The sequence below is a fragment of the Diadema antillarum genome, unplaced genomic scaffold (assembly GCF_040938485.1).
Source record: "Diadema antillarum isolate AM-2024a unplaced genomic scaffold, OU_Dant_1.0 scf00000035, whole genome shotgun sequence".
Taxonomy (NCBI): domain Eukaryota; kingdom Metazoa; phylum Echinodermata; class Echinoidea; order Diadematoida; family Diadematidae; genus Diadema; species Diadema antillarum.
The window spans coordinates 4669101-4677342 of NW_027270924.1; the positions used below are offsets into that span (position 1 = coordinate 4669101).

General features: G+C 36.1%; 1 long non-coding RNA gene across 1 annotated transcript; it reads left to right on the forward strand.

Annotated features, from left to right (window-relative positions):
* The first annotated feature begins 4760 nt into the window (after positions 1–4760).
* Positions 4761–7753, forward strand: LOC139744058 (uncharacterized). Its single transcript, XR_011711804.1, has 3 exons — positions 4761–5009; positions 5442–5581; positions 6308–7753. It is a non-coding gene; the product is annotated as an uncharacterized lncRNA (long non-coding RNA).
* Positions 7754–8242: the final 489 nt, after the last annotated feature.

The following is an 8242-nucleotide window of genomic DNA, read 5'->3' on the forward strand; positions in this document are numbered from 1 at the left end:
ACAGAGTTAGGTTTTTATTTTGAACCAAATATAGACCTACCCGCTTCAATTCACTATTATATTCAAGCTTTGTCTACTCGGTCTACTCGAACACTTACGACTGATTATAGATGTTGTAGTCTGGAGGGTATTCTCTTGAGAATTAGTTTATTCATCAATAAATCAAATCGTATGGTGGTACCAAACGATGCGGCAACGCTTTAGGAATAACTGCCTAAAGAGAAAAGTGTGTGCAAGAACAATGACTAAGAGAACAATATGATTTATGGGGGCTCTTTAATTATCAATGGCGGACATCCACTTCTTTGTGTGTTGGTTAATTCAAAATGAATGCAAATCTATTAAAAATTTAATTAGTAGTCGGTTTGGAGTTAAGGACTCTCATCTTCACGTTGCAAGATTAGTAAACTTATTCCCCCTCCCCAGAAAAAAAAACAAACAAACAAACAAAAAAACAATCAATCTCTTCTTTGCCTCTCACTGAATCTAATAAGGAAAAGTCCAAGATATTGAATGTGTTGATAACGAATATTCAAGAAGTCATCCTACTCAGATCTTAAAGCCAGTAACAAACTATAATGATGATTATGAAGGACCAACGCTTTTGCATTTTCATTTACCATTCTTCTGAAGTTGTTTACTTGTTAAATTCTGATCCTTCGAATTTTGAGTAGGGGGTCTTAATATTGTTTATCAACGATATTCAGGATTTGAGAAGAATGGAAGGTACCTGACACAGTCTCCCAACCCCCACCCCACCCCTCCCCTCCTAAAAAAAAAAAAATGATTGTTTTTTTATGTTGTTGTTGTTGATTTTTTTCAATCTTAGGTCACGCGCCTCCAGCGAGTGACATCCTCTCCATCGAGACCCAGGAGATCAATGGAGAAGGAAGCCAGGTCATTCTCGTTATCACGTGTCACATTAGTCCCGAGAACCAGCCCTCCCCACACCTTCACACATACACCATCGGAGTCGACAACACAACTCTCTCCTCGTCCAGCAGTACCTCGGCTCTCTTCAGACCACGCCCACACAACAGGTGCATCAATGTCACGTGCTCGGGGACGAACGGGATTGGTTGGACCTACACCAGTCTAGAGTACTGCTCGACTTTCGGCTCGGAGAAAGGTTGATATACTTTTGATATATTGATTTTATTTACCACAAGGCTGTGATGTAGAAAGCGAAAGAACAAAAAAAGAAAAAGAAAAAAAAACAAACAGGTAAACAATCAAGCAAAAAAAAAAAAAAAAACAAAGAAAAACAAAACAAAACGTAAGATTTTAATGTGAAATTCCAAGTAACGGCTCGGTGAAAGGTTAATGTTTTTCTGATACGATTTTATTTACCAAAGGAATATGATGTAGAAAGCAAAACAGAAAAAAAAAATCACGAACAAGCAAAATAACAAACAATCAAATAAACCAAACAAAGAAACAAAAAATAAACCCGCAGAACTGGAAGGTTACACGTATAGAGGTTGGCGGAGACAATTTTCTCCAGCGTTTTGATGCAAATCAATTTTAGTTCATATACTTATTTTTTTTTCCTTTTTTTTCTAGTTGCAAATTTGTTCACGTGAATACTGCCGTAGTAGAGTAGGATTTGTTTGTTTGTTTGTTTGTTTTTCTTTTTGTTTAAAAAATAGTGAAGTTTTAATGTTAACATTCATTTTTAAATGAATTTTAAAGTGTTGATTAGGTGTTTTGTCTTGTTTTGTTTTTTGATAGACAACGCAAAATTTTACAATCTTATTTGTCGAGATTGCGCAATGTCATCCAAACTCAACAGTGTCTGGTTTAAAATCTTCCTGTGATTACCGAGGATTGGAGGGGGATGTTTCTCATAAGGAATACTATCGTTGATTTCTTGACAAAAGCAAACAAACAAAACAGCAATAAAATAAGGAACATTACACATTATTACAAAGTTAGGTTTTTATTTTGAACCAAATATAGATCTACCCGCTTGAATTCACTATTATATTTAAGCCTTGTCTACTCGTTCCACTCGAACACTTACGACTGATCCTAGATGTTTTCGTCTGGAGTGTATTCTCTTGAGATGAGATAATCTTATGTTAGACCATTTTCCTATTAGTTTATTTATCAATAAATCAAATCGTATGGTGGTACCAAACGATGCGGCAACGCTTTAGGAATAACTGCCTAAAGAGAAAAGTGTGTGCAAGAACAATGACTAAGAGAACAATATGATTTATGGGGGCTCTTTAATTATCAATGACGGACATCCACTTCTTTGTGTGTTGGTTAATTCAAAATGAATGCAAATCTATTAAAAATTTAATTAGCAGTAGGCTTGGAGTTAAGGACTCTCATCTTCACGTTGCAAGATTAGTAAACTTATTCCCCTTCCCCAGAAAAAAACAAACAAACAAACAAAAAAACAATCAATCTCTTCTTTGCCTCTCACTGAATCTAATAAGGAAAAGTCCAAGATATTGAATGTGTTGATAACGAATATTCAAGAAGTCATCCTACTCAGATCTTAAAGCCAGTAACAAACTATAATGATGATTATGAAGGACCAACGCTTTTACATTTTCATTTACCATTCTTCTGAAGTTGTTTACTTGTTAAATTCTGATCCTTCGAATTTTGAGTGGGGGGTCTTAATATTGTTTATCAACGATATTCAGGATTTGAGAAGAATGGTAAGTACCTGACACAGTCTCCCAACCCCCACCCCACCCCCACCCCCTCAAAAAAAAAATGATTGTTTTTTTATGTTGTTGTTGTTTTTTTTTTTTTTTCAATCTTAGGTCACGCGCCTCCAGCGAGTGACATCCTCTCCATCGAGACCCAGGAGATCAATGGAGAAGGAAGCCAGGTCATTCTCTTAATCACGTGTCATATTAGTCCCGAGGACCAGCCCTCCCCACACCTTCACACATACACCATCGGAGTCGACAACACCACTCTCTCCTCGTCCAGCAGTACCTCGGCTCTCTTCAGACCACGCCCACACAACAGGTGCATCAATGTCACGTGCTCGGGGACGAACGGGATTGGTTGGACCTACACCAGTCTAGAGTACTGCTCGACTTTCGGCTCGGAGAAAGGTTGATATACTTTTGATATATTGATTTTATTTACCACAAGGCTGTGATGTAGAAAGCGAAAGAACAAAAAAAAAAAAGAAAGAAAAACAAACAGGTAAACAATCAAGCAAAAAAAAAAAAAACAAAAACAAAACGTAAGATTTTAATGTGAAATTCCAAGTAACGGCTCGGTGAAAGGTTAATGTTCTTCTGATACGATTTTATTTACCAAAGGAATATGATGTAGAAAGCAAAACAGAAAAAAAAAAATCACGAACAAGCAAAATAACAAACAATCAAATAAACCAAACAAAGAAACAAAAAATAAACCCGCAGAACTGGAAGGTTACTCGTAGCGAGGTTGGCGGAGACAATTTTCTCCAGCGTTTTGATGCAAATCAATTTTAGTTCATATACTTATTTTTTTTCCTTTTTTTTCTAGTTGCAAATTTGTTCACGTGAATACTGCCGTAGTAGAGTAGGATTTGTTTGTTTGTTTGTTTGTTTTTCTTTTTGTTTAAAAAATAGTGAAGTTTTAATGTTAACATTCATTTTTAAATGAATTTTAAAGTGTTGATTAGGTGTTTTGTCTTGTTTTGTTTTTTGATAGACAACGCAAAATTTTACAATCTTATTTGTCGAGATTGCGCAATGTCATCCAAACTCAACAGTGTCTGGTTTAAAATCTTCCTGTGATTACCGAGGATTGGAGGGGGATGTTTCTCATAAGGAATACTATCGTTGATTTCTTGACAAAAGCAAACAAACAAAACAGCAATAAAATAAGGAACATTACACATTATTACAAAGTTAGGTTTTTATTTTGAACCAAATATAGATCTACCCGCTTGAATTCACTATTATATTTAAGCCTTGTCTACTCGTTCCACTCGAACACTTACGACTGATCCTAGATGTTTTCGTCTGGAGTGTATTCTCTTGAGATGAGATAATCTTATGTTAGACCATTTTCCTATTAGTTTATTTATCAATAAATCAAATCGTATGGTGGTACCAAACGATGCGGCAACGCTTTAGGAATAACTGCCTAAAGAGAAAAGTGTGTGCAAGAACAATGACTAAGAGAACAATATGATTTATGGGGGCTCTTTAATTATCAATGACGGACATCCACTTCTTTGTGTGTTGGTTAATTCAAAATGAATGCAAATCTATTAAAAATTTAATTAGCAGTAGGCTTGGAGTTAAGGACTCTCATCTTCACGTTGCAAGATTAGTAAACTTATTCCCCTTCCCCAGAAAAAAACAAACAAACAAACAAAAAAACAATCAATCTCTTCTTTGCCTCTCACTGAATCTAATAAGGAAAAGTCCAAGATATTGAATGTGTTGATAACGAATATTCAAGAAGTCATCCTACTCAGATCTTAAAGCCAGTAACAAACTATAATGATGATTATGAAGGACCAACGCTTTTACATTTTCATTTACCATTCTTCTGAAGTTGTTTACTTGTTAAATTCTGATCCTTCGAATTTTGAGTAGGGGGTCTTAATATTGTTTATCAACGATATTCAGGATTTGAGAAGAATGGTAAGTACCTGACACAGTCTCCCAACCCCCACCCCACCCCTCCCCTCCAAAAAAAAAAAAGATTGTTTTTTATGTTGTTGTTGTTTTTTTTTTTTTCAATCTTAGGTCACGCGCCTCCAGCGAGTGACATCCTCTCCATCGAGACCCAGGAGATCAATGGAGAAGGAAGCCAGGTCATTCTCTTTATCACGTGTCATATTAGTCCCGAGGACCAGCCCTCCCCACACCTTCACACATACACCATCGGAGTCGACAACACCACTCTCTCCTCGTCCAGCAGTACCTCGGCTCTCTTCAGACCACGCCCACACAAGAAGTGCATCAATGTCACGTGCTCGGGGACAAACGGGATTGGTTGGACCTACACCAGTCTCGAGTACTGCTTGGAGAGAGGTTAATCTACTTTTGACGCAATGATTTCATTCGCCTCTGGGCTTTAATAGAGCAAGCGCAAAGACCATAAAAAATGTGTAATATGAAATGATACAACCCGTCGATGATAGCTCCAATTTTGTATAATGTTGGACTTTCACCTGCATGTTAGATAATGTATTTCATCACTATTCCCCATTATTCAAATCTATATCTTAGCATTCTAATGAAATTAATTCAATTTGTTTAAAGAATTGACATAATTATGTTTCACTCTCATCATATTGAATACATTTTGATTATGTTCTTAAAATGACATTAAATGATGTAGATAAAGTTTATGACAAGACGTGTGTTTAATGAGGGTCTGAGCCTTGATCGTTTACCTTCGATTATTCCATTAATTGCTCTTTGTCAAAACATTACGGTCATTATGTTGGTTTGGTCATACAGATCCAATTGCTTGTCTTCATCGAGGGTTCTTCAGAAGTTGTCGACCACGTACGCCTTGCTTTTAACGGCGTTCTTCATGTCGATGATGACCTATGCGATCGCGGTGATGAAAAGAAAGAAAATTATAATCTTCTGAAGAGGTATACTATCGACTTTTTACTCTTCCTTTTCTACTATATTCTCTTCTCATTTTACCTGTACTTTTTTCTAACTTTTCTTTCTCTTTTTCTACCTTGCCTTCTACACTCCCTTGAAGTGCTTTAAAATCTTGTTACACTTTTACCTCTTTGTCTCAACCTTCTATTTCCCGCTCTTTTCTGGTTTCTTCTATTCATTTTTATTCATCGTTGACATCTTTGTCTATTCTTATTTGGATCTTTGGTGTTTAGCCTTGTTGAAATGTCCCCTATTGCAAATCATAAAATACAGGGAAGTAAAAGTAAAGTAGAGCTAAGGGCCGCAGGTTTTGTAATTTGAAAGTTTTATTTAATACTGGCTCGCCGTGTGGATGGAGAAGTGCGTCTCCCATTCTGTACTCAATCTACGTAATCGATTGTTATCATAGTGTACGGAACCAATACCATTTTGAGACAATGACCTTGAAAGTGTTAAACGATTCCCTCAAAAGAATAACGGAGAAAAAAAATGAGCTTTCGACTTCAGTGCAATTTTTGAAACCATTCTATATGGCTTGCTGATAATAATCACAAGTGAAAATAACAACCTATAATCTCCTGAGGTCTTACCTGTATATAATCATCTGAACACTAGAAAAATAAATGTATTTTCCTATTTTCAATAATGTGTCTGTCTTCTGTACCAACATTCAAATTGTTTTTACCTCTCTCTCTTCACTTTTCTTATAGATAGAGAGCATAAACTTGGATCGTGGTCTTAGAGTCATGTTTGCCATTTCGTTCGACAAAGACCATCACCCTCAGTGACGGATGAGACAGTAGACAGTGTAGCTCGTAGAGTCTTAGATCCTTATTTTACTCGAGATCCGCTGTGACTTAAACATTAACAACGGATGGAATACATAAAACCTAATACAAACCCTTGTAGCCACAATGTACAAAGAGGTGGAATCTGTGCAGCAAATTTGACCATTGTGTCTTAAAATAATGTTAAGATGTATTTCTTTGCTTTTGTCTTTTTTTTGTAGACGTGACCTGTAATCAAACAAAGACAATTACCTTTCTTTCCTTCATATCGTTCCTTAATCTCAAACTTCACATATGGAAGTTGTGATGATGGAAATAAATAAACTATTGAATTGAAATTGAATTGAATATCGCATGGGGGAAAATAATACCTTCTCATAAAAAAAGTGAAATTTGAAAGCAATGAAGTTGTCCAGATAATGAACGTAAACAAAATATCTTTCATATTAGAAATATGTATGTGATGCAGACTGCATGTGGACTGAAATAGGTAAGAAAATAGAATTGTTATGTTTGTGAGTGAGGATCCTTAATCTTGCTTATTTTTGTTTTGGTCAGACCTTGTTCTCAGTGCTACAGAAAGTTGAAGAAAAGACGTTTAGTTATTCGCACGAATACAATTACTTGAAACCTTTAAAATATATATTTTATTGACTTCAAAAGAAGGCATTTCTTTGCTTCGTAATCCAATGCATTAGATAAAAGTATGGTAAGCTTAGACCTGAGTGATAAAAGGATTGCACGTTATTTAGTCGTAATGCCGTAGTGTAGGATTGTCATTGACGCATTGCACGCAGTAAAGACGTCTTTTGAAGACTGAAAATCACGTAATTTTAACACTTGTCCGGTTGTATGATTTAAAGTGTGTATTGTAAGTTGTTGTTTTACTTTTATATTATTTCTAGCAAAGAAGAGAAGTCTTGAATCGGAAGCACGTTGGCGACTTTTACCAATTATGAGATTTTTATATTTGTGTAGGCAGGGATACTATAAAAGGCGTCTGTCAGTTGACTTTTTGATCAAAGAATAGAGCTATGGTTTGAGGGAGTTATACGAAAGAGAGAAAGTTACAGAAGTAAGAAAGATGGAAACGCTTGTGTGTTTATATGCATGAAGGTGCTTAATCTATATGTGTGTGTGTGTGTGTGTGTGTGTGTGTGTGCACGTGTGTGAGTCTGAAACCGTAGGATTTTGTGTATAATGGCAAACTGCAGTTCTTAGGATGTGGGTATCCAATACTATTAGTGTTCAGATTTTGAAGTTTGACGGCCGAAAATGAATTAAAGTTTTGAGGCAGAAGTAGAATAAAGAAGACTCCGCCTGTATATCTGGCCTGGACGATGTAATAAGTGTATACAAAAATCTGGATGCATTTGACCATAGACTTTGTGTTTGTTTGTTTGTGTGTGTGTGTGTGTGTGTGTGTGTGTGTGTTAGTGTGTGTGTGTGTTTGTTTGTGTGAGTGTCGTGCTGTGTATTAGTAGATCGGAATCTGTCTGTGTGTGCACGTGTGCACGTGTGTGTGTCTGCATATCACCATAAGAGTGTGAAAAGTTTTCAGACATACTGTACATAAAAGACGTACACCCGTACGGATGGAGAAATTGTTGAACACCGTTCTGATATCGATGATACTGTAGTAAGTCAATACAGATAAACCTTCAGCAAATGTTCTCTCAATGAATAGTTTGTTTTTTACAAAGGTCAAAGTGACTTGGGTTGACCCAGTTTTAGAGAGAGTATCTATTTTTATCCACATCTTTCTCTTTCTCTCGGTCTTGATTGTCCCGACTTTTCTTCCAACAGATTAGACCTGTCACTCAAAATTAAAACCTTTTCCAATTCTATCGTTAAAAA